This window comes from Hippopotamus amphibius, chromosome 6 (genome assembly GCF_030028045.1).
Source record: "Hippopotamus amphibius kiboko isolate mHipAmp2 chromosome 6, mHipAmp2.hap2, whole genome shotgun sequence".
Taxonomy (NCBI): Eukaryota; Metazoa; Chordata; class Mammalia; order Artiodactyla; family Hippopotamidae; genus Hippopotamus; species Hippopotamus amphibius.
The window spans coordinates 75,993,762-76,020,759 of NC_080191.1; the positions used below are offsets into that span (position 1 = coordinate 75,993,762).

Here is a 26,998-nt window from a genome sequence, read left to right on the forward strand (position 1 = left end):
AGTCCTTGGATTTAAACTTTTTTAGTAGCCCACATTCACTCATAACTCAATATCACTTGTAAAATAAAGATGTTTTGGCTTCATCCATAAAGGAAAATTAGGAACATTATTAAAATATGATGAGTCTAAGCCCCTTAATGTGTTATAGTTTGATAGGACTGCACACAACTGCATAAATGAGTGCAGTATCCAATCCAAACTCTTGTGAATAGAGTATTAGAAATGATGTTATTGAATCTTTACATCCCTGGAAGTTTGCCTAATGAATTTAGTTGTCACACTGAGTTTCATATAATTCATATCATAAAAATATAACTAAGAATTAATATATTTGTATTCTGCCTCACTCCCCAGGCTCATTAGAAGTGAGTGGTAGCAGTTTCAAAAATGTGGGGACTTCCCTGGTGGCACAGTGGTTAAGAATCCACCTTCCAATGCAGGGGACACGGGTTCGATCCCTGGGCCAGGAAGATCCCATGTACCCAGAGCAACTAAGCCTGTGTGCCACAACTGCTGAGCCTGTGTGCTGCAGCTGCTGAAGCCCACGTGCCTAGAGCCTGTGCTCCAAAACAAGAGAAGCCACCACACTGAGAAGTCTGCTTACCGTAACAAAGAGTAACCCCCGCTTGCCGTAACTAGAGAAAAGCCCACACGCAGCAACGAAGACCCAAACACAGCCAAAAAAAATAATAATTCAAAATAAATTTAAAAAATTTTTTAAAAAATGAAGCAAGAGACATAAATATTAAAAAAAAATGTAGTGAAAGAAGTTTGCAGTGTTTGTGTTCATTTGGGATCAGGCCGTTTTGCAGAGTCAAGGTTATTGAAATTTATTTGTAGCAGAGATGGGTGAATAATGAACAGTTCTTTCTAGACACATGATACAAGCTCCCTGTTGGCTTCTGTCTGTCTGCCTTAGGCACAAAGATGTCTCTGTGCTACAAGGTAAAGACCTGGAGTGAAGTGACTGCCTGGTAAAGGCTGAGAGCACATGTAGGGCATCACACCACAGGGACTCACGATGATGACTAGATTGCTTACGAAGTACCAGTACACGCAAGTCCTGATCGGAGTGGGCTTCACAAGTCTGTGTTCTGTCTTTCGTATTTCATATGTAGCATTTTGTCTTAGAGACAGAATAAGGTCTGTTGGATAAGACAATAAAAGATTGTCTTTGGGCAATTCCTCTAACAGACTTTCTGTTTTAACTGATCTCTTGTTATTGGAGCCTTTTGTTTATTTTTAGAGACATTTTAAAACACAGAAAAGTACATAGGCACTCACCAAGATGAGTTTTTAGTTTTCAGTATCTTTGTGATGGGAATTTAATTTCCTGCTTCGCAAAATACTATATTCAGCATAAGGTCTTTCAACTTGTGGGAAACAGGACTAGTGAAGTGTAGAACGTGTTCCCTTCCAAGGCTAACTTTTATTTATAGCTGTAGCTCCTGACTTTGTTTCAGTGCTTTGTAAACTCACCAAATCCGGCTGCTTAACCTTAGCAATAAATTGTGTCTTGTTTACTTCTAAGATGATCTGGAGCTTTTAGTATAATTGATTGGATACTTGCTTTTGCACATCTGCAAATGGTTATAAGTTATATAGTGTCAGATCCATTCCAGAGTGGTGAGGAGGAAAAGAAAAAGAAACGGATTCATATTCTCTTTTTAAAATGATCTTTTCTTCTCCATCTAGGGAATTTGGATAATTCTGAAATGTCAACCACTTGATGTGGTTGGTTTTTTTCATTCATTGTGCTTGAGTGCTCGTCCCGTTCGGTATAGAGACTCATGCCGTTCACTTCTGGGAAATTTTCTTCTGTTGTTTCTTTGATAATTCTCCTGTCCTTTTACTCTGTTTTCTCTTTTAAAACTTCTGATATGCAGAAGACCTATTGAATTGAGCCTCTCTTTTTGCTTAACTTTTCTGTCTCTATCTCTGCCTCTGTTTTTTGGTTCTATTTCCTGGGAGATTTTTAAGACTTACTTTCATTTCTTCTATTGAAGTAAAAAAAATTTTGTCAGTAACATTTTTATTTCCAAGAACTTGCTTTTGTTTGCTGATCTTTTTTTTTTTTTCATTTTAACATGTTCTATAATACTTTCTTTAATCTCTGAGGATACTAACTCAAGTTTTTTTTTTAAGTTCTTGTCTTTTTTTTCATCGCACCACACAGCATGCAGGATCTTAGTTCCCCCACCAGGGACTGAACCCGTGTCCCCTGCAGTGGAATCACAGAGTCTTAACCACCAGACTGCCAGGGATGTCCCTTAAGTTCTCATCAGTTACCAGAATTATCTTAGTTTACTCCAGGGTTATTTCTTTTTGTTTACTGTGATCCCTCCTTTTCATTTTGGAAGCTTTCCTTGAATGTCTGGTGATGCTTGGTTTTGTGTTCATGTTCAAGACTCAAAGGCAATTGGAAGGTCTGTGTGCAAAATTGTAGAGTGTATGAAGGTCTTGTGTTAGAAACAGTTCAAATTCTCTAGAGAGGAAACAACATTTGAGGGGAACCGCCAATGAATTAACAATATGATATCAATTTTGCAAATTGAAAAAGAAAACTAAATGACATGTGGCTTGTGGATGTATACATATGTGGCAAAACCATAATAAAGGGAAAAGAAACTGAACATAGAATTCGAATAGTGCTTACAGTTTGGGGATATGGTTGGAGTGGAGCATAAAGAATATCACTGTTATTGGTTATGTTCTGTTTTTTAAGTTGGGAAGTGTTTTATTATGACCTTCATTCCTTATGCATGTGTAATATGTTACATATAGTCTTTTATATGTGTCAAATAGTTCATAATAAGAATGAGAAAATTTGAAGGAAACTCCTTGTATCCCATCTTGTGAGAGCAGATGCTTGACTGACAGTGTTCTGTGCCTGGGGTGGGGTTGCTGACTGTACGTAATCACCACCCACCCTTTTAGCTCAGTATGCAATTTGAGAAATGACAGGGCTGGATGAATCAGCATAAACGGGGTGGCTGTGCATAATTCCTTTGGAGATGTTCTTTCCACCATGCTCCCTGAAGTCCTGATGTATATACTGGTCACAGATTCTTCCAGACACCATCCAGTCTTCTCTTCCCAGTGATGTGTAAGAGATACCTCCACCAGCCCTTGATTACCTGCTGGTCTGTTTTTTTTTTTAATATGTTTTTTTCTATTTATTTATTCATTTATTTATTGGCTTTGTTGGGTCTTCATTGCTGTCACGGGCTTTCTCTAGTTGTGGCAAGCAGGGGCTACTCTTCATTGCCGTGTGTGGACTTATTGTGGTGGCTTCTTTTGTTGTGAAACACAGGCTCTAGGCGCATGGGCTTCAGTAGTTGTGGCACACAGGCTCAGTAGTTGTGGCTTGCAGGCTCTAGAGCATAGGCTCAGTAGTTGTGGCTCACGGGCTCAGTAGTTGTGGCTCACAGGCTCTAGAGCGCAGGCTTCGTAATTGTAGCACACAGGCTTAGTTGCTGCAAGGCATGTGGGGTCTTCCCGGACCAGGGCTCCTGGTCCCAGACCAGGGCTCGAACTCGTGTCCCCCTGCATTGGCAGGCAGATTCTTAACCACTGTACCAGTGGGGAAGTCCCTACCAGCTGGTCTTAAATTTCATCCTTTGCCTTCTACAAGGTGCCTCAGGCACTTTTGCAGTATCTTTACTGCTATCACTTACACATCTCTGTAAGCTATTTTGGGTCAAAACTGTTCAGCTGAACATGAAGTAAAAGCAGAAAGAAACCTTGGTGGCGTTAAGAGGTGGCCCAGCGAGGAAGCGCATCTTCCCTCCGCTCCCGCTTCAGCACCAGAATGATTCACCCGTGTGCACGTGTGGGTGTGCATTGTTTTTAATATTAAAATGTTTGAAACAGAAAGGGTCATAATGAATCAGTGCGTGTGGGGCACCAATAACCAGGTACAACTGTAGACCTTCAGTTTCTCCCCGATTTGTGTGTGTGTCCACCCCAGTACCAAGTGGTTCTAAGTCCCAAACCTCAGCAGGGTTTTGTGGGGCAAAGTTGTCCCTTTCTGCAAGTGTCTCCCTCTGTAAACACCAAGTTGAGGCTTCTTCCCCTGCCCCTGATACGAAGTTACCGCTTCTCCATTGGCTTTCCATCTTCCATACCTGTTGAAATCTGTCCTTTGCTTTTGGCCACTCCATGTTCTGTTCCTTAATGTGGCTTATCTTTATTCTTTTTTGCCAACGTTAGTGGGGTCTTTGTTGGGAGAGGATATAGAGGAGGTGTTTAATAAGCTTTCTTTTTTCCTGCCAAGAAATGAAAAAAAATTAAAAATTTGTTTTTCTTTTCTTTTTTTAATTGAAGTATAGTTGATTTACAGTATCTTAGTTTTGTGTACAATATTGTGATTCGATAAGCTTTCTTTAATGAGAAACCAACGTTAAGTTTATGAGGCATTTTTGTCTCCCCCCACCCCATCTTTTTTTGTCCTTTAGCTTCGTTGAGGTATAATTGACAAATACAATTTTAAGATTTTTTTTTTGGTGAGATATTTAAAGTGTGCAGCATGATGATTTGATGTATGTAAACATGGTGAAGGGATTAATATATCCATCACCTCACATGTTTACCTTTTTCGTGTGTGTGAGAACATTCAGTTCTACTACTCGGCAAATTTCAGTTATACGTGTTATCAGCTATAGTCACCACGTTGTACATTATTAGATCCTCAGACCTTATTCATCTTATAACTGAAAGTTGTACCCTTTTGCTGACCTCTCACTCTCCAGCCCCTGATAACCTACTCTCTTTCTGTGAGTTCAGCTATTTAAATATCTATTTATAATTAAAAAAATTTAAAATTCTGTATATAAGTGACATTATGCAGTATTTGTGTTTCTGTGAGTCATTTCACTTAGCATAATACCCTCCTGGTTCATGAATGTTGCAAATGACAGGATTTCCTTCTTTTTTAAGGCTGAAATTTATTCCACTGTGTATGGAATAAAATATTTGTATCCTATTTTCTTTAGCCATTCACCCATTAATGGACACTTAGGTTGCCTGCATACCTTGGCTATCATGAATAACGCTGCAGTGAATATGGGAGTACACATATCTCTTGGAGATACTGATTTCGTTTCTTTTTGGATATATACCCAGAAGTAGGATTGCTGGATCATATGGTAGTTCCATTTTTAATTTTTTGAAGAACCTCCATACTGTTTACCGTCGTGACGGTCCCAATTTACATTCTCACCTGTAGTGCGCAGGGGTCCCTTTTCTCTGCATCCTCACCAACACTTGTTATCTCTGGTCTTTTTGATGATGGCCATTCTCGCTGGTGTGATGTGGTATCTCATTGTGGTTTTGATTTGCATTTCCCTGATGATTAGTGGTGCTGAGCACCTTTTCATATATCTGTTGGCAGTTTGTATGTCTTCTTTTGGGCGATGGCAGGTACTTTGCCTATTTTTAAATTGGGTTATTTGTTTTCTTGCTATTGAGTTGAGTATTTTATATATTTTGGATGACTTGCAGGTGTTTTCTCCCATTCCATAGATTGTACTTTGTTATTTGAATCTTTTTAGTTTCATTCAGTCCAATTTGTTTCTGCTTTTGTTTTCTGCGCTTTTGGGGTCATATTAAAAAAAATCGTTGCCCTGACCAATGTCAAGAAGATTTTCCTCTATGTTTTCTTCTTCTGTGTTTTATAGTTTCAGTTCTTACACTGAAGTCTTTAATCTATTTTTGAGTTGAGTTTTGCATATGGAGTGAGATAAGGGTCCAGTTTTTTTCTTTTGATGTGAATAATCAGTTTTCCCAACTCTGTTTATTGAAGAAATTGCCCTTCCCTGTTGTGTGTTCTTGGCATCTTTGATGAAGATCCATTGTGGATTTATTTCTAGGCTGTCTGTTCTGTTGCATTGGTTTATGTCTGGTTTTATGCCAATGCCATGCTGTTTTATTTATTATAGCTTTTTAGTATGTTTTGAAATCACATAGTGTGATGCTATTAGCTTTGCTCTTTTTTTTAATAAATCTTTTTTTACATAAATCTTTTTAAAAAATTATTTATTTATTTATTTATTGGCTGTCTTGGGTCTTTGTTGCTGTGTGTGGGCTTTGTCTAGTTGCGGCGAGCGGGGCTACACTTTGTTGCCGTGAGTGGGCTTCTTATTGTGGTGGCTTCTCTTGTTGCAGAGCACAGGCTCTAGGCACTTGGGCTTCAGTAGTTGTGGCATGCTGGCTCAGTAGTTGTGGCTCACAGGCTCTAGAGCACAGGCTCAGTAGTTGTGGCTCATGGGTTTAGTTGCTCTGTATCATGTGGGATCTTCCGAGACCAGAGTTCAAACCTGTGTCCCCTGCATTGGCAGGCAAATTCTTAACCACTGTGCCACCAGGGAAGTCCCTTAGCTTTGTTCTTTTTGCTCAAGATTGCTTTGGTTATTTGAGGTCTTTGGGGGTTTCATATGAATTTTAAGATTTTTTTTGGATAAATTTTTATAATTGAAGGAGCTCAGATTAACTAGTCTCATTCCTTGGTAAGGCAACCTTTTTTAGGTTCACTCTGGCCAAACAAAGATTTGATAATGTATGTCTATGTACTGGAGATATGGATCGATCTAATTTATCAGTTAGGTGTAAAACCACAATCCTCCAGTAATAGTGGCTCATCTTTAATAAGCTCTGGGATAACAGAATAAAATACTCCTTTCTGAATTGCAACTGAGAAGAACTGTTATTGGTCCCTGAAGTTAAAAAGAAAGCTGTCATTGTTCTTTAATAAGATAATTTCATCACTAGTGGTGATATTTTATCTAGTAGTCTAAATTCCTACTTCCATCAGCAGGAACTTTACTTCTTTTTAACCTGATCGAGTGTCCAATTTTAGAATAGCAGACGGCTGAAGATTGCTTTGTACTGATTAGTAATATTTTTTCTTCTAATGTTAGAAAACATTTTGTTAGTCCCTTGCAACTTGATCATCCGTGCACCCTTACAGACATCTTGGTGTGCCCTGTAGGGCTCATAGTGTTGTCTACAAGCACTTACATCTGTCAGGCTTTTGTCTGTTGGCCAGAGTAGGAATGTCACATGATACATGGGAAAAGGTCCTGTAATCTTGCCTATTCATACGTGACACACCATGGTTTGTCAGGAGTCTTTTATATTTTAACAACAGCTTTCTAAGAACTTACATTGCTTCCATCTGAACTAACTTGAAACTTCCTTAGGGGAAAAATAGTATACATTTCTGTTTGTGAGGGAAATGGAAAATTATTTTATACTGGACTGTGAGTTAATATGTCTGGGTAGACTTTTTTTTATAGTAGATTTTTTTTTAAAGATTTATTATTTATTTATTTATTTATTTATGTTTGGCTGCGTTGGGTCTTCATTGCTGTGCAACGGCTTTCTCTAGTTGTGGAGAGCAGGGGCTACTCTTCATTGCAGTGTACAGGCTTCTCATTGGGGTGGCTTCTCTGGTTGCAGAGCATGGGCTCTAGGCTCACAGGCTTTAGTAGTTGTGGCACGTGGGCTCAGTAGCTGTGGCTTGCAGGTTCTAGAGCTCAGGCTCAGTAGTTGTGGCCCATGGGCTTAGTTGCTCTGTGGCGTGTGGGATCTTCCTGGCCCAGGGATCGAACCCATGTCCCCTGCATTGGCAGACAGATTCTTATTTTTTATTTTTATTTTTTTTAATTTTTATTATTATTATTATTATTTTTTGGCACACGGGCTTAGTTGCTCCGTGGCATGTGGGATCTTCCTGGAGCTGGGATCGAACCCGTGACCTCTGCATTGGCAGGTGGATTCTTAACCACTGCGCCACCTAGGAAGCCCCTGGCAGACAGATTCTTAACCACTGTGCCACCAAGGAAGCCCTGGGTAGACTGTTACCAGCCAGAGCCAGAACCAAACTCAAGTTTGACTGCTCATTGCTCTGGAGCCAATGTTTGAGACAAGGGTTGATGAAAAAAGAAGGATGCTTTATTCAGGAAGCCGGCAACCTGGGGAGATGGAGGACTAGCATCCCCTAAACCACCTCCCAGTTGTTGGTTAGGGGGAAGAAGGTTTTAAAGGTGAGCTTCAGGTGTACACAGGTGGTTGGGGGGGCCCCTACCTGCAGAACAGCACAGTTAGCTCTGACAGTCATCTTGAAACTGGTCATGCAGTGGTCTAATCGGCATCATTGTGATTGTTTTAAGTAGAGTTAATCTTCAATGCCAGGGTTGATTTGTTCCCATTTCCTTGAGGCCAGTTCTCGAAATTGTGCAAGGCACAGACTCAGTACTGCTCAAGACAGAGCAGCTTATGTCATGGCTGTAGTCTGGTCATCCCGAAATTAGCTTTTTCCCTCTGGTGTCAGTTTTAGTATCTGCAGAACAACTCAGGAATGCGTATCAGACACTGTTATCTATGTCCTTCAGGGAGGAACTAAAGATTCTGTGACTCTCTTGTCCTAATCATTAACTACTTGAGCCTGCTCTTTTGTAACTCAGGGGAGACCTGGGAGACTACAGCTTTTCTACAAACAAGAGACAGGGGATGTAGAAGGGCTTTTGGATCTGGGAGTCCCCACCCCCCATACCCCACAAAGTCCTGCTCTGTTTCAAGACCTCTAAGACTTATTTGTAGGGGACCCCCCTTGGCTTTTAGGAGCAGGAAAGACGTTTTCAGGGAATTGTCATGGGCTGGGAAGGGAGCAGGAGAGTGTACCAACAGCAGTTTGAGATTTCGAGAACGCTGTGTGTTTATGTGTGCGTATTGAGGAGAGGGAGAATGGTGATAGAGGAATAAATAGATGATTTTTCACATAATCTGAGTGAAAACCTAAAATGAGAAGGGACAACCTGCTGAGACAGGAGAGAACATCCAGCTTCACCACCTGTCTCCCAATATGCTCTGAAAATTCTGGCCTGCAAAGATCCTCTTTCTTTAAGAATTTATAGTGCGTGTAATTATAGATTATCTGGCATTTTACTTTAAATTATTTTAAAAATGTGAGTCATCGCAAAGTGGTTAAGAGATCAGACTTTGGAGCTAGGGCAACTTAGGACAGTACCTGGCTTTATGACATATTAACTGTGGGACCTTGGATAAGCTACTTAACCTCTCTGTGCCTCAGTTTCCTCATATTTAAAATGAGGATAATGATAATATCTACCTTGTTGTTTTGTTATGGGTAAATTACTTAGCCAGCAAAATTAATACATATTCATTGTAGAAAAGTAGATAGTGGGAATTCCCTGGCGGTCCAGGGGTTAGGACTCCAGGTTTTTACTGCCGAGGGCCCAGGTTCAATCCCTGATTGGGGAACTAAGATCCAACAAGCCCTGCAGCAGGGCGGGAGAGGGAGAGGGAGAGGGAGAGAAAGAAAGAGAGGAAGGAAGGAAGGAGGGAGGGAAGGAAGGAAGGAAGGAAGGAAGGAAGGAAGGGAGGAAGGAAGAAAGAAAGAAAGTAGATAGTGTAAAAATTAGCAGAAGAGGAGATAAACATCTTCAGTTCTTCTACCTGTAATAACCCCTGTTACTATATTGGTATTACACATACCGTTATATGTTTTTTGTATACAACATTGAGGTCATACTTTTCATGTTACAATACTTTGTAACTTTTTCTCTTAATAATGTATCATGAGCATTTGCCTATACTTTTCAATATCATCATACCTAAAAGAGAACTACATTGACTGGATAGGTATTTTTTAGTTTATTAAGGTGTTCCCATATTGTTGAAGCTTTAGGTGGCTTCCAGATTTTCACTTTTACATGAAATGCTTCAGTAAATATCTTTGTGTGTTAATCTCACTCTTGAAGTTATTTTCCTGGAAGGGAAATGGAATTGCCGAGTCAAAAGATATTTGTTTTTATTTTTAAGGCTTTTGACACATGTTGCCAAATTGCCCTCCAGAAATGCTCACTAGCAATGTGTGAGCGTTTGTTTTCTTGTCCTCTTGTCAGTAGGGATTATTCTAATTATTTTGCATTCAATTTTAAGGTAAAAAATTGTATCTTCATGGTTTGATTATGAAGAAGACTGAACATTTGTATATGTTTTTAGCTCTTGGATTTCTTTTTCTTCTCTGTATATGTGAAATACCTGTGTATTCCTTGTCCACTTTGTTTTTTTTTTTGGAAGTATTCACTTTCTTGTAAACTTTCTATTTGTAAGAGATCTTTATGTTGAAAAGCTATTGATTAACTTCGTTCGGATTTCCCCCCCCAAGAAGTAAAGTTTCAACAACTTTGTTAATGAATCTGATACTGTAAGGTTGGTCACTTAAGTTTCATCCATGAGGTCTCTAAGAGAAAAACTACAATCAGTTGATATTTATGATATTATAGTATACAAGTTATATTATTTATAGACACAATTGGAAGTCTTTTTTTTCCCCTTTTGAATATACCACATACTTGCTGGTGAGTTGATTTACTGTTTGGAGTTTGCTTTGTAGGTGGAATATACTTCATTCATTCCAATTAGGTACTGTGAATCCTGTTTCGTACTATACTGGTGATATTGTTTTTTTGTTTGTTTGTTTTAATTGAAGTATAGTTGATTTACAATGTTGTGTTAGTTTCTGGTATTCAGCAAAGTGATTCAGTTATACATACATATATATACACATTCTTTTTCATTTTCTTTTCCATTATGGTTTATTACAGGATATTGAATATAGCTCCGTTTGCTATACAGTAGGACCTTGTTGTTTATCTATTTTATACATAGTAGTTTGTATCTGCTAATCCCCTCCAAATATGGAATGCGTCACGATTTTTTGCATGTCATGCTTGCGCAGGGGCCATGCTAATCTTCTCTGTATCATTACAGTTTTAGTATATGTGCTGCTGAAGCGAGTACTATACCTGTGATACTTTGATGGAGTCCTCAACTATTTACTGGACTCTTGTCTTGGTATTTTAAACTCTTAGAGTCAGCCACAGTATGTATGCCCTGTATTTATCAAGGACTTGCTACGTAGATAGATCAAAAGTTGAGATGGAAGGCCCACAGATTTTTGTAATTCTAGAGCTGAGGTCATAATGCTTAGTATACAAATGACTTGAAAGGTGGGATTCCTAGAAAGATTGGAATCATGGCCAAAGGTGAACACTTCACTGGTTTTCTTTTAAGAGTATCACAAGAGCTCACCCTGTGTAGGGCAAATCACTGTTGCCCAGGCCTCCTACAGGCCTAACTTCTGAAAGCATGTTGGAGGACTCCTTTATCCAGGTAGCATTTTGAGGCCTAAGTGCGAAGCATCTGTTTTTGTGAAACCTGAAACTGAAGGAAATTCCTTTAGGGTGGAGTTTGAAACTTTACTCATACCACGAATGTATGGCTTTAGGCTTGACAGGCGGTTTTTTAAAAAAATAGTTTACCCTCACACTCTAAGGAGATTTCTGAAGTTCTGATCTGGGAGTCTGGAAACTCACATTTTACCTAATAGGTGATGAGGAGGGTACTTATCTTACCTGTCTGGATTTTTTTTTTTTTTACTCAAAATTTAATGAAATATTCTGTATTACCTGTAATCTTTTATTTAAAAGTGAGACCAGACTATGGGGAAATATATAAAATGTGTATAAATCACCAGAGCAAAAGTCAAGTTCTTACCCATATTATTTGTAAATATTGAGACATTATTTATTTTGGCATGAGAAATATATTCACTTTTGATGGTTGAATGTGAGGGTTGCTTAGAATTAAATTTTTTATTTTAGTTTTTCTGAGTGGCTCTGACTTTTTCTAGCTAACCTAAGTGGTTTTATAGTGTTTCTCTGGCCACATAATCTGTATTTAGAATTTTTAGTATTTTCAGAAAATATCCAAGGCATATCATTTTGTAAAAATTTGTGTTACCACGTGTTTCTTTTTGATTTTCCCTACCTTAGTCTCTCCCTTCTCACCTCCATCCCTTCAGTTCCTCCATCCCCCAGTTCTGGGTCTGTTTTTCACCTCATGAGTAATGGTTATTGTAAATTCAGCTCTTTCTAATGAGGCACTAAGGCTGTCTCTTGGGCTTTGGATTTCTTTTAGGAGAACTGTGCATTATGATTGCCTCACTTTCTTATACCCAGCACAAAAGTCAGTTACAGAAGCAGAAGAGGAACACATGGGTATTTGTTTTGTTTTGTTTTGTTTTGTTTTTTGGCTGCACCACATGGCATGGGGGATCTTAGTTCCCTGACCAGGAATCGAACCCATGCCCCCTGCAATGGAAGTGCAGAATCTTAACCGCTGGACCGCCAGGAAAGTCCTAAGACACCTGTTTTTAAAATGTGATATTTGAGTAAAATTCTAAATGCAGATGATTGACAGCAGAGCCTCATGGAATCAGCTCAGCCTTGTCTTTTTTTTAAATTAATTGATTAATTTATGTTTGTTTATTGGCTTCTTTGGGTCTTCATGCTTCGAGGGCTTTCTGTAGTTGCGGAGAGTAGGAGCTACTCTTCATTTCAGTGCGTGGGCTTCTTATTTCGGTGGCTTCTCTTGCTGCAGAGCACGGGCTCTAGGCGTGCAGGCTTCAGTAGTTGTAGCACATGGGCTCAGTAGTTGTGGCTCACGGGCTTAGTTGCTCCTTGGCATGTGGGATCTTCCCGGACCAGGGCTTGAACCCGTGTCCCCTGCATTGGCAGGTGGATTCTTAACCACTACGCCTCAGCCTTGTCTTGGTTTGGTTTCCCGCGGTTGTCAGTGTCGCATGTTTCATACTATGAGTAGACTCCTTCCACCATGCTTTTCACGTCACTCTCTCCTTCTGTTGCCACCATTTTAATTCACAACTTTGGCTCATATCTCTGTCACATTAGCTGTTTCACTGGGCTTTCCCTGCCTCCACAGTCAAGTTCCTTCAATCTGTAAATCCAACAAACAGCTGCTGGTTGTGTATGTGCCGGGCGCCGCTAAGAGTGGGGTCACTGTGCGGCGCAGCCCTCCTAGAATTCCTCCTGTGCTGTGGTCTAGGTCCTCATCCTCTTCAAGCCATTTTACTGGGAGCTCCAGATTAATTTTCTAGTCTCATCACCTGCTGCTTCTTGACCCCCAGATTCTGCTGTGTTGATCTCACAAGCCTGCCAGTCCTTGAGCAGGCGCTGCTTTTCCTACCAGCCGTCTCCGTGCACAGAAATCCGACCCACCTTGGAAGTGGCACCATCTCCTCCAACATTCCTTTCCAGATCCCTCTTGTTGGCAGTGTTCCTCTGTGTTCTGCAGCTGCGGTGTCACGGATCGGGAATTATTTTTGCATTTGTAAGCTCTTATCTGTCTCGCCTGAGGGTAGGAACCAACTCCTCCCCGTTCCCCATTCCCCTGGACACACTCAACCTGCTTGGCCTCCGGTGCTGTCTTTCATCCCCTCTTGGTTCTTTCCTCCCTTAACGTTCTCATGTCTCCTATTGTAAAACAACAACTACCACAAACCCTCCTTTTACCCAGATTCCCCTCTCGATATAGGCTTCTCTCTCTTTTCTTGCCTCTATGAATTTTTTTTTAATGAGAGTGACTAGCTTTATTGATTTTCCTGATAAACAAGCTCATGGGAGAAAAATGCAAATAATACAGAATTTGAAGAAGGTAAAAATCATCCAAAATGCCATCACCCAGAGGTAAATTGCCTTTCACAAAACATTATGTCCCATTTTTTTTGAGGGTTCTTCTTTCTTTCTTTCTTCCTTCCTTTCTTTCTTTTTATTCATTTATTTGTTTATTTATTTATTGGCTGCGTTGGGCCTTCGTTGCTGCACGCGGACTTTCTCTAGTTGTGGTGTGTGGGGGCTATTCTTCGCTGCAGTGTATGGGCTTCTCATTGTGGTGACTTCTCTGGTTGAGGAGCATGGGCTCTAGGTGCGGGCTGCAATAGTTGTGGCACATGGGCTCAGTAGTTGTGGCTTGCGGGTTCTACATGCAGGCTCAGTAGTTGTGGTGCATGGGCTTAGTTGCTCCTTGGCATGTGGGATCTTCCCGGATCAGAGATCGAACCCGTGTTCCATGCATTGGCAGGTAGATTCTTAACCACTGCAGCACCAGAGAAGGCCCCTCATTTCTTATTTTATATTTGACTTTCATGTTTATTGAATGAATGAATAACTTGAAATATCCTAGACCAGCTGACCCCTGCCACAAACTAAGCTAATAAAAGACCACCACTCTGTATTGCCCAGCCTGCACTGTGTCCCATCTGACACGTACACACACACACCACGTACACACACACACCACACACACACACACACACTTTTGTGCATGATAACCACAATTTTCTATCAATGAAATCACACTGTATATGCTGTTCTGTAACCTGCTTGAAAAAAATTCAGCAGTATGCTGGGGACATCTTTCCAACTCAGTTCATGTTAATCCTTGTCATTTCTGTAAGCAGTTCTCATGTACTCGGTTGAATAAAAAATTATTTAACCTACCACCTCTTTTGAGGATACCCATTCTTTCCTGGTTTTTCGTTTGCATGACTAACACTAGTTGTATTAGTTAGGGTTCTCCAGAGGAGCAGAACCAGGAGACACACACACATACACAGAGAAATTTATTATAAAGAACTGGCTCATGTGATCATAAAGGCTGAGAACTCCCAAGATCTGCAGCTGAAAGCCTGAGAACCAGGAGAGCCTATGGTGCAAGTTCCAATCTGAATGTGATCATAAAGACTGAGAACTCCCAAGATCTGCAGCTGAAAGCCTGAGAACCAGGAGAGCCTATGGTGCAAGTTCCAATCTGAATGTGAAAGCAGGAGACTGATGTCCCAGCTTGAAGACCGTCAAGCGGAGAGAGCAGATTCTCTCTTGCTCAATCTTTTGTTCTATTCAGGCCTGCAAGGCATTGGATGAGGCCTGCCCACATTAGGGAGGGTCATCTGCTTTACCCAGTCTGCTGATTCAGATGTCAGTCTTATCCAGAAGCATCCTCACAGACACCCAGAATAATGTTTAACCAAATAGCTGGATACCCAGTGGCCCAGTTAAGCTGGGACATAAAAGAACCATCCCAGTAGTGAACATCTTTATACAGCTGACCTTAACTTCACCCCTCTCTTCCCATTATCTCCTTAGGATAAATGCCTGCGTGTGAAATTGGTGGATCAAATGTGTGTGTATGTTATGTGATATTATTGCCCATCAGAAAGGTAAAGCTGTACCCAGGTAAAGTTGTCAGTGGCTTTTCCACCGCCCTCACGAACGTGAATATTGTCAAATCATCCTAATCTTTGCCAATTTTATGGTGTTAAAGTATTTTTTTTTTTTTGCATTTCGTTCAAGACTAAGGTTGAATATTATCTTGTAAGTTAATATTCATGTGTGTGTGTGTGTGTGTTTTCCTTCAATTAGACTGACTGCTGTTTACTGCACTCTTCTAGGGTCCTAAGTCCAAATAATCCCAGTATCCCAGTCCTATACTGGAGCTTATCATTTAGTATGTGTTGGGGGGGAATTGTCTAATCAGATCCTTTGTCCATTTTACTATTTGAGTGTTTTGTCTTACACATTTGTAACAACTTTTCCAAAATTATGCATGTTATCATATATTATCACAGTTTTCTTTTAAAAGTTTTGGGTTTTATGATTAAGATGAAAAGGCCTTCTCTACTCTTAAAAGTGTAAAAATATTAATCCAAGTTTCTTCTGCTATTTTTATGGTCTTATTTTTAAAGTTATCTTTTATTTTTATATTTGTATGTATTATCGATACTATAACATCCATATATTTTACCTTTATTTTTATAATTTCTAGTAGGTAACAAGCTCTTTGTTTTTAATGGCTGTTAAATGCATTGGGTACTGCTAAATAGGTACACAGATTGCGTTATTTCTTCTTTATTAGCGGAAATACAAAGAGGAACTTTATGTCATTTACTATTTGGTTTACTATTTTGGTTACTCATTTACTCTTTGGTACAGTTTGTAACAGGACAGGCAGGATAAAACTTAATTCTTTCCTTTATCAGTTATTTTTTATAGGAACTTTCGTACAGTAAAACTAGTGTAATCCACTTGCACAGAGCACAGTGCCTATTGGAATAGCTTCTTGGAATACCTTTCTTTCAAGTAATGGTATAGAGGTTTGCCTGAGATCCTTCAGATAACGGATTAGCCAAGAGGTCATATAGTTCCACCTCCTGTTCTTTCTAAATGAGGAGTAACCTTTTCTCCCTGCAGCCCTTCCTTCCTCCCTTCCGTCTCCACTCACATAAATATAAATGCCTGTATGTGTATGTACATATTATCACTTCAAGTTCCAGAACAGCCCCGTATGGTCAAACTCTAAGTAACTGTAATTCGGCCCAGAGTTAGTGAATCCATTGTAGGTGGCTGATGGGGAAAGGAGCCCCTCGGGGGAGCAGGGACGGCTGGTTACTGGAGGTCACTGTGCTTCTCGGGTCTTCCCTTGTCTTTGGCAATGGTCCTGCTTCACGGTGGACCTGCCAGAAACTTGCAGGTCCTTCCTGTCAGCCCCTCTCAGGATAGCCTGTGCCAGAAGCGTGACTGCACCGCTAGGGATTCTGGCAGAAGACCTCAGGGTGATGGGTGCTGACATGCCTGGCTCCAGGTTAGGAAGTGGGGGGCGATTTCACTGCCACCATCTCAGTGTCTCACCGGGTCTCCTCGTCTCTCGGCGTCTTTGGCTGTGAGTGGCTTCCTCTGCAAGAAAAGGTGACTCATGTTGTTTCATGCTGTCTGCACCCCTTCCCCCATCTCCCTCTGAAAAGCAGAGAAAATCGTTCACTCCCCTGCGCCCACGTCTGTTGACTGCTCAGGCCAACTTGCTGTGTCTGTGCCTTGGCTTTATGAGAAGGTTGAGTCCTCAGGCACCTGGGCTCACACCTGACCAGGAAAAGCCCCAGAGGAAGAGAGGCCACTACCTGCTTCCTGACCTCTCACCTCTCCCCATGGTCACTGGCTTGGCTCTGTGTTATCATCGTACACTGCTTATACTTTCTTTTTTTCTTTTTAATTAATTAATTTATTGGCAGTGTTGGGTCTTCGTTGCTGCGCACAGGCTTCTCGTTGCGGTGGCTTCTCTTGTTGTGGAGCACAGGCTCTAGGTGTTGCAGGCTTTAGTAGTTGCAGCATGCGGGCTCTAAAGTGCAGGCTCAGTAGTTGTGGTGCACGGGTCCAGTTGCTCCAGAGCACGTGGGATCTTCCTAGACCAGTGATAGAACCCATGTCCCCTGCTTTGGCTGGTGGATTCTCAACCACTGCACCACTAGGGAAGTCCCACACCTTATACTTTCTTTGTGTTTAATAGAGATTCTTTAAATCAGACGTTTTTAGATTTATTCCTGACCTGGCATCCCAAGTTTTGAATTCAGGCACACTATAAGTTTTTGCTCCCTTGCCTTTGCTTTTCACTTTTATAATCAGTGCTATAGGTCTAGAGAATTTATTAAAAAACATATGCTTGTTACATCTTCAAACTTTTTTTTCTTTAAGGGTGTCACTTCTTGGTTTTTCTTTCTTTTTATTTATTTATTTATTTATTTATTTTAAATTTTTTATTTATTTAATTTTGGCTGCGCCGGATCTTAGTTGAGGCACGTGGGATCTTCATTGTGGCATGTGGGATCTTTAGTTACGGCACACAGACTTCTTAGTTGCGGCATACGGGATCTAGTTCCCCGACCAGGGATCGGATCAGGGCCCCCTGCATTGGGATCTCGGAGTCTTACCCACTGAACCACCAGGAGTCCCTTCTTTCCTTTTAAAATCTCATCTTTATTCTTATCCTTCTAGGGTTGCCTAATTTTAAGTCTCACCAGTGAATTTCTGTATACCTGATGTATAGTGTTTATAATCAAATGTGGTTACATATTTTTGTAAAGTAACATCTTCCATTACCAACGTAAATGGCTTTTAAAATTTTTGTTTTCTAAGCAACTATCAATCCAATTAATGGTGGGACTCCAGGCTTAAAAATGGACAATTTGTAATGCTGTGGATGAAGGGGGTGTAGGAGGTAATGTTTATCTGTCAGACTTCTCCAAGTAGTCCCCATGCAATACTATACAACTTGCCCAGCTTCCTTTTATCTTTTCCTTCACATCTGTAAAGCTGTCATTAGCTTGAGGTAGAGAAAAAATGTTGAGAATGTGCAGTGGTCTGCAAATAGATAGCATCAGTGTTCATAAAGATATTTTTATCTGAGGAACTCTAATATCAATAACTTGTAAAATTCCCCCTGCGTTTTTTTTTGGCCCACGCTGCAGCATATGAGATCTTAGTTCTCTGACCAGCGATCGAACCCGTGCCCCTTGCAGTGGAAGCTTGGCGTCCTAACCATTGGACAACTAGGGAATTCCCTCTCTTCTTTCTTAATCTGAAAAATTGCCCACTGCATTATTACATTCAATATAGTCTAAAAATAAACTTAATTCACTACTTTCATTTTGGCTTGAAATTATTTGTGCTTTTCCTCTGCCTCCTTTACAGCCTGCCTTGAGGAGATTTAATTTAACCTGCATTCTTGACCTGATCGGAATTTTTGTACTTTGAGTCAACCATTGAGGGAGTCAATGTAAAATGAGAAATTTGTCTTATTTATAAATTGTCAGAAGGCAACAATCCCAAGACTCTCAATGTAAACACGAGTAGATGGATGGAAACACGCTTATTTAGGAGACAAACCCCAGAGCCCAAACCTAACATCTGGACATTTCCTATTTAAGCAAAAATAGGAAAAACTGAGAGCATATATGGCCCCCATTCTATGACTGTTTTCAAATAAGAGTTGCTTTACTCAATTCTATTTGTGAAGCTGGGAGCTAAAAAGAAAACAATCTAAAATGTGCTTATTTCAACTGAATCTGTATCTTAGCATCTGTACTGGCATGCTTGTGATTGGAACATGTAGAGTTGAATCAGCACCCTTGTTTCTAGTTAGCTGCCAGAAATAAAGACATCAAAGAAAATAGTAAACTGGGCAACGAATCAAAGCTGCATGGGCTTTCCATTTAGTAGTGGTTGTAGGTCTCTCCACTGCTTTCTAACTGAAACTGTCCTTCCCACAGCCTGCTGCGAGAATGGGCCACCCTAGGTAGACCAGTTGTTCGATCTTGTTACCTTTACTTTGTACATGTATAGAATTGTTTCTGTAGGACAGATTCCCAGATGTTGAAATGCTCAAAGGGAGTGAACGCTAATCGGTTTAACAAGTACTGCCAGGTTGTCCTCTAGAAAGGGTGCACCCATGTGCACTTCCACCAACAGTGAAAGTTGTGATGAATACTGTGGGTTGCTTGTTGGGAGCCAGACAAGCCTGCAGTTTTGCCAGCCATCTTCTAGTCAAGAAGCTGATTCTTGGAATGGTTAGAAGCTGTTTTAGACAGTGTAAAACGATTTACAGATATACTTAGAAAAGAATATTTTCTAAGAATACTTAGAATACATTTTCATAAATATTTTTAAGTGAAAATATATTAAGGAATCTTTAAAAATAATACATAATCCTACTCTTAATAGATATTCATTTTTGCAAGTTACTGTCTGCATATGGATATATTTCACCAGTTATAATTTGTGTGTATTTTTATATCTTACTTTTTTTCCACAGAACTGTCTCATAAGCTGTTTCCTGTTTCTGTATGTCTCATAATGGTCATTTAAAAGCTGCATTTTGTCATTGTACCATAATTTATTAATTCAGCTCTTAACATCGAATATTAAGACAAAAATTAGGAAGACGTACACAAAACTCTGTAACTTCTGTTAATGAGCTCTGTGAGCGTTATATATTTTCTTCCTGTCTTTCCCTAATATTTTATTTTTTTCTTTTGCAGGTTGTAAGTATACTATTTATGTAAAACATATTCATTTTTACATGTTTCTAACCCCTTTTAAAATATCATTTCTCCTTTTTAAAAAAAGTGAAAGTTTTTTTTCCTGACTATAGTAGTAATTTGAAATTATTACGGAAGACTGGGAAACAGTCCCAAAGTCCACATTTCTGTCACCCCGAGGCATACAACATTAACGTTTTGGTTTATTACCTTCACATTTTTTTTCTTTAAAAACATATTTGAAATTTTGTACCATCAGTGGTTCTTAACTTGGGGATGGTCATGGACTCTAAAAAAATTTGTTTAAAGCGAAGTTAAGAACTCTTGCTGTATACATAAAGATACCTCTTTTTTTCCTAGTAAATGTTATGAAAGAAGCATTTTTAAATTATTGCAAACTCTCATAAATCTACAGATTTGCTAATTGTTATGGGTTGAGTTGTGTCCCCCTGAAATTCATATGTGAAAGTCCTAACTCCATTTACTTCAGACTGTGACCTTATTTGTAGACAAGGTCTCTATAGAGGCAGTCAAGTTAAAACGAAGTCATTGCTGTGGGCCCTAGTCCCATATGACTGGTATCTTTATGAGAAGAGGAATTTTGGAGACGGATGCACAGACACGCTGGCCATCCACAGGTCAGGGAGAAGGCCTGCGGTGGATCCTTCCCTCATAGCTCTCAGAAGGAACCAACCCTGCTGACACCTTTATTTCAGACTTGTAAACTCCAGAATTGTGACAATAAATTGTGACTATTGTTTAGGTCACCCAGTTGGTGGTATTTGGTTATTGCAACCCTCACAAATGAATACACTGATTATGTAATCTTATATAATACAGCTGTCTGGGTGCATATTTACTCTGTGCCAGGCAGTGTGCTGGGCTGGGGGTACTAAATCCACAGTCAGGGTCCCTGCCGTCAAGGTGCTTAGTTGGCACACAGGAACAGAACCCTGGGGTCACGCTATGATGGGTGGTGCTCAGGCCATCACGGGAGCCCAGATCCGGACAGGGATGAGGGCAGACTTCCCAGGAGAAGTACCACTTGAGGTGAGTTTTGAAGAGCCAGTAGGAGCTTACTTCTTGTTTCTATTGTTGGACATTAGGGTGTTTTCACTTTCCTGTGTTTCTCAACAATTTCTTTAGGATAGATTCCCAGTGATGCATTACTGAGACAAGAATGTGAAGCTTGAAAAATCGTTTTTAGGGCAGTGTAATATTCTAGCAGGTAGAGGTTTCCTGGTTTATTGAATCATCCTCTTTTATTGGATAACAAGCTCCCTGATGCTGTTTCCAGTTTTGCAATTATAAATAATGCTGTCATGTACATTTTCCTGCACCAAGCTTTTTCCATAATTAGAATTACTTCCTGGGACTTCCTTGGTGGTCCAGTGGTTAAGACTGCACACTCCCAATGCAGGGAGCTCAGGTTCGATCCCTGGTCAGGGAAGATCCCACATGCCACATGGTGCGGCCAAAAAATTAAAAAAAAGACTTCTTTCTTTAGTGATAGAATCTTAGAAATAGAATTACAGTATCAAAAAAAGTCAAATCATTTTCGGAAGTGTTGACTTATATTCCTATTAATATTCAAGTGAAATTTATTAACAAAATCAGTTTGGTTTATTATAGTCTTTTATATCCTTTGGGGTGCGTTAGAACAATTCAGTACTTCCCTCTCTTAAAGACTGAACCTTTCCTTGGAAGTAAAGTGAGGTTTGTATCACTTAAGATGGAAGGCCCCTCTCCTCCTTAGGTTCTTCCCTCTCGCTGAGAAAAAACCTGCTTAAGGGGCATTGTAGCATCACAGACTTACCCACACAGTTTCCCTGCTGGTTTCTCACCAGCAGACGTGTGCATTGGCCTCTGTTTATACTCTCTTAGGTGACTGTCTATCTGAAATGTAACTATCCCAAAAGATCAGCCTTCCAAGTGGGCTACTTCTGTTCTATTCCAAACTTCTTTCAGATGGGCTCCTTCCTCTGCATTCTGTTAGACCCTCAATGTTGGCAGTGTGTCTACTGTAATAGAGTAACAAGAACCCCACAATCATGGTGACGTGCTGGGCATGTGGATGCATGAAGAAACTGGATAAGGAGTCATGCTGTCTTATCTCAGTGAGAGAAGAGTTTGCTAACAAGCTTTGTATTGTTTCCTTCATCTTAAAAGTGAGTGTGGGACTTCCCTGGTGGCGCAGTGGTTAAGAATCCACCTGCCAATGCAGGGAACACAGGTTTGATCCCTGCTCCGGGAAGATCCCACATGCCCGTGTGCCACAACTACTGAGCCTGTGCTCTAGAGCCTGTGCTCTGCAACAAGAGAAGCCCCCGCAATGAGAAGCCCGCACACCACAGTGAAGAGTAGTAGCCCCCGCTCGCCACAACTAGAGAAAGTCCGCAGCAACGAAGACCCGATGCAGCCAATAAATAAATAAAGCCATGCACCTAGAGCCCGTGCTGCACGGGCTTCAGTAGTTGCAGAGCGTGGGCTCAATAGTTGTGGCGCACGGGCTTAGTTGCTCTGCGGCATGTGGGATCTTCCCGGACCAGGGCTCAAACCCATGTCTCCTGCACTGGTCGGCGGATTTTTAACCACCGCGCCACCAGGGAATTCCCCCCAAAAAGAGCTTTACTTTTGAAATCGGGGGGAAAACAGCACAGTTCTGCATAGTTTAAGCACTGCAGAAGCACATGTGTGGGAAGTGCGAGTGTCCTGTATTCCTGTCCCACAAAGACAAATGACCATGGTCTGCAATTTAGGACATGTTTCTCCAGTGTTTTTTCCTAGCATTTAAAAGATATAATGATGCTTCACCTCACTAACAATAAATGAAATACAAAGTAAACAAGATGAGATTCTCCCCCCTATCAAGTTCTCAAAGATAAAGCAAAAGATAAAATATAGACTATGTCCATGTTGGTGGACCGGTAGGAAAATGGTACGCTCATAGGATATGGGCGGGCGTATAACTCTGTTTGGAGGTAATTTGTCAGTAATTACCAAAATTTTATCTACATGTATCTTGTGCCTTTTCTCTGCTGACTTTAGAGAAGTAAGGATGTTGAGAGCTGTTTTACAATAATATCCTTAGGTGACGTGCTGGTGCGGGTGGTATTGGTGCTGGTGGAGGGTGACCACTACATGAAGAGGCTTGAAGAAGTCTCATCTGAGTCTGCTTTGTACCCAGCACAGTGCCAGGGGGCAGTGTAGGTCAAAGCAATTCTCATGATTCTTTCACGACATAGGCAGAGAGAGGAGCTTCCCTGGGGAGGAAGAGGTTTTTACCATTGGTCTTCATAAGGTGGAAACCGTCGGAGGTCCGCTCAGTCCCTGCAGACACTTTCTGAAGGCACTCCCTAGAACTCCCTCTTTTCCTCTGCTTCTAAGTCCTAAAGTAGCAGAGAGATTCTGCCCTATGAAATATTCATGATTCAATTGACCGTAAAACACTTTGTAAATGTAAGTGCTGTAAGTGACCCAGATTATATCAGCAGCTTTTCTAGAAATGGGGAGAGGAAGGAAAAGGAATGTAAGAGAATGGGATCCAGGGAGCCAACCTTGCCATTTTCAAACCATAGTAAATGGGTCATGGATCTGCATTTTGTAATTTCAGAAATGACTAATGCTTGGACTGTTTTTGGGCATCATCATCCCAAGATAAATCAATCTTTGTACATGCCACTTTTTAAATCCATATTTTTATTTCATAGTCATCCTGTTTCCAGCTCAAAAGATCCTGAGAACCCGTACGCAAGGTGGTCTTCTCACATCAGAGGCTAAGGGAGTCCCTGAAGGCAGATAGCTGCCTGGTGAGCTTTGGAAGGCGTCTCTGCCAGCACCTCTCAAGCTGGGAGGAGGGGTGGGTGTCCTCCAAGGGCCCTGCAGGAAAGCGCCCTTGGCGCTGACTCTAGGGGGCCAGAGTTTACCACTGTTAGAAAATTCTCCTGCGCCTGTGCAGATACTGTCTGCATCCAGCAGTCAGTCCTTTGTTCTGCCGTCCGGAGCCCCCAGGATAAATCTGCTCTGTGGGCCCTTCCTGTGCTGAGGATGGCTATTCCCCGCCCCCAGCCTGCCCAAATCATTCCTTCCCCGTAGGACAGGATTCCTGGAATTTCTGCCCTCCTGGTTACCTACTCTGCTTTGTAGAATAGTCTGCAGACTGTCCAGTCTTCCCCATCCCCCCTCATCCTTAGTGCTGTCTTTTTATAATGAAGCCTGAAGTCGTTACGTGTGTCACTTTTTTGTCTCTGGCACGCGCATCACTCCGTCGTCTCATATTGACTTGTAAGCACACTGAAACCCCAGAGCAGTTGCTTCTGAGCCTAAGTGAGAGATGGAACCTCTATTTCTCTGAACTCTTTTTTTCATTTCAGCTCATTTTTTTTCAAGCCAGACAGATCTGACTCTGTCAGTCTTATCTAAAGCATTCATCTCTCCCAGCGTGATGTCCTCGGATCATTTGCAAAGCCTGTGATGTATTTACCTAGGCTCAGGGCTCCGAAGAGGGTGACAAATCCCTCGTAACAAGTTTGCCAAATGCCTGCTGGCAGCCAGTGTCTTCAGGGCGCGGTGGAGAGAGAGAGGGAAGGACCAAACCCAGGGCCTGGCTGCATGGAGGGGCCCGGTCGGGGAAGCTCTGGTTCGACTATTGACATGTAAATGGTCCGAGGCGCCCGAGGTTGATCCCCGCAGACCCTCCCGCCATCCCCCCAGTCACACAAAGCCCGAGCCTGGACGGCGGCAGGCTTTCCCCCGTGAGGCGCCGGGCATCCTGGCTGCAGAGGTAAGTCCTGCACCAGCTCTGCTGTAAAACTCTTCTGTTTGGGACAGTGACTGTGGACTGGAAATTTCCCCCAGCCACGTGCAGTGGGTGCGGTCCCTTTGGATGTCCACAGAGGCTCTATGAAGGGTTTTGAAATGAAAAAGAACACTACGAAGTGATGATTGATTTGGTGTAAGAAAAGAAACAACCACGTTTGCCCACGTGTATGTGCATAGACAAGATTTGATGCTAGATGCTAGTTTCAAAGTACTTTTGGAATTTTACCTGAAATTTCTGTAGCATTATTTTTGGCATTGTGTTTCTGTGGTTCCTCGGGCACTGCCCCCACACCCCTTGCTCTCCTTTTCCCTCTCAGTCTCTGCTCCCTTCCCTCCCATCCTCCCTCCTTGTTCTTGTAGGGACGGTAAATTGTGTGACTCATAAAAGGAGTATCACTATGTGCTTTACAAATTAGAGACGTGAAGGAAAAATTATACACCATTAGAAGAATTACATGACTAAACCACTGCTGAAGACTGGAGGTGCTGAGTTTGTTTGTTTGTTTGTTTGTTTGTTTTCTCTCTCTGAAACTTCCAGGGAAGAGTGTATGTAGCTATAGTGTCCTAAATTTAACAGGTGAATTATAAAGTTTATATGTGCCGACTGAAGAATGTCACTCACTGTCCAGCTCTACAAGGATTAGGTCATCAGCCACTGCAGTCACTGACCTTTGACACTTCCTGAAATGAGTTCAGGAGAGAGATCAGAAATGAGGCGCTCTGTGCTCTGGGAAAAACTGGCAGAACAGGCCTTTAGATAGTTAGATATTTTTAGAAGAAAATTTTATGAACCCAGTTTCTTACATCTTCTCATACCTAGAAAAACACTAAAGTCCTTAATGGAGACAATCTTCTTGTGACTTGATAGCGACCTTCTACCAAGACGTGTGCTTGAATGCATGTACCCCCTTTGCCCAATCATATGTGCACGGACCCCCTGCCTTCAGAGCAGTTCCTTAGCGCTGAGAGGCTGTCTCCCCCGCTACTGTCCTCAGGAAGTCCCCCAGTATAACTGAACTCACAGCTCCCACATTGTGCATTTTTTCAGTTGATAATGTTCTGCTTTGGACTGATTTTGTTACAAGTCCTTTAAGAACTAGCAAGAAGTTATTTAAAATGTAAGTTTAGATTTCACATTCAGCACGAGTGCTGGGTTGAGTTAGAGAATCTTGATTTTAAAAAAATCTCAAAGTAAAAGGTTTTATTTGGTAAAAGTTATCCCATGTAGGACTCACTGCCCTGACTGCTTGCAGAGATGGTGCTTTTAAGGAAAACATTTGTTTAATAAAATGTAAATGTTTCCAGACATCCCCCCCCCCCACACAGATATTCTTCGAAATATGAGTTTTGCATACAATGCATCCTGAGGACTTGAATAGTGATTGGTAGTTGTTAGTTCAGACACTTTTGTTGCCCTTTTAGAGTAATTATAGTAATAGAATTATACTTCCATATCAGAATACCCATAATGACATTGAAAAAACAGTTCAGGCAATCAGGCTTAGATCTAGAAGCCATAAATCCTATCAGTAAGTGTGAAGTCTGTTCCTAATTTTTAAGTGTCTCATGCTCTCATGAGCATATTTAGGGGGGTTTGGTACAATGGAGAAAACACAAGACACTAAGTATTATGAGACATGGATTCGGCTCTAGCTGCTTAAGTGGCCTTGGGCAAATGACTGCCTTCTCTGCCCTCAGTGATGGACCATATATATCAGTGGTTCTCAACCATGGATGGCAGTGTCCTTACAGGGGCCCTTGGAAATGTTGGGGGGGGGGCATTTCAAATTGTCACTGTGTATGGGGGCACTAATGGTTGAGGACCTTGGATACTAAACTCCGGAAATGCCACGTGGCCCAGGAAAGAATTGGCCCACTCCAAATGCCAGTGATGCCCAAGCTGAGATGCACCAACTCAATGGGCCCTGAGGTTCTTTCAGCTCTGTTTCTCTCAAGTTCATAAGCGGAGCCTTGAAAGCATCCAGAACGATGTTGAACTATTACACTTAGTGTCTGTATCTCACGTTTGGCGTTAAATGCTGTGTCGTTGGAAATGAGGTCAGACCCAGTTATGCTGGGTCAGTACACTCGTGCCCCGGCAGCTCAGATTCCGAGCTTCATTCACTGCCGGGGAGTTCCCTGCTATAGGCACAGAAAAATGCCGAGACTGTTCAAATGTTAGGGCCTGGGTGTCTTGGTTGGCTGTGGATTGTCCTTCATGCCCTGCTGTCCTCAAAGGGAAGAAGAGGGTTTGTTGTGGCCACAGGCCTGGCCTCTAGGGCCTGGATTCTCTGTGGATGAAGGGCAGCTGCCCCAGCGCACGGTCCGGCTGCTGGGCACAGTCAGCTCTGTTGGGAAGGGGGTCACCGTGGAGGCAGGGGCCGCCTGCAGGTCTGCCCGCCTGTTGTCACTGGCCAGGCCAGA

The 26,998-nt window shown here is 41.5% G+C and overlaps 1 protein-coding gene and 1 non-coding gene across 9 annotated transcripts in view; one reads left to right on the forward strand and one right to left on the reverse strand.

The window, feature by feature from the left end:
- The window catches only part of ANKRD6 (ankyrin repeat domain 6), a 186,401-nt gene that overhangs the window by 21,136 nt on the left and 138,267 nt on the right, over positions 1-26,998 (forward strand). Inside the window, exon 1 of one of the 8 annotated variants that reach the window (XM_057739379.1) lies at positions 24,487-24,536. The exons of the other annotated variants lie outside the window; for them this stretch is intronic. The gene's annotated coding sequence lies outside the window, so the exon portion shown is untranslated. Of the gene's footprint in view, positions 1-24,486; positions 24,537-26,998 lie in introns of those variants that run through there. 8 annotated transcript variants of the gene reach the window in all.
- LOC130856172 (U6 spliceosomal RNA) lies at positions 10,721-10,827 on the reverse strand. Its single transcript, XR_009054469.1, has one exon. It is a non-coding gene; the product is annotated as a U6 spliceosomal RNA (small nuclear RNA).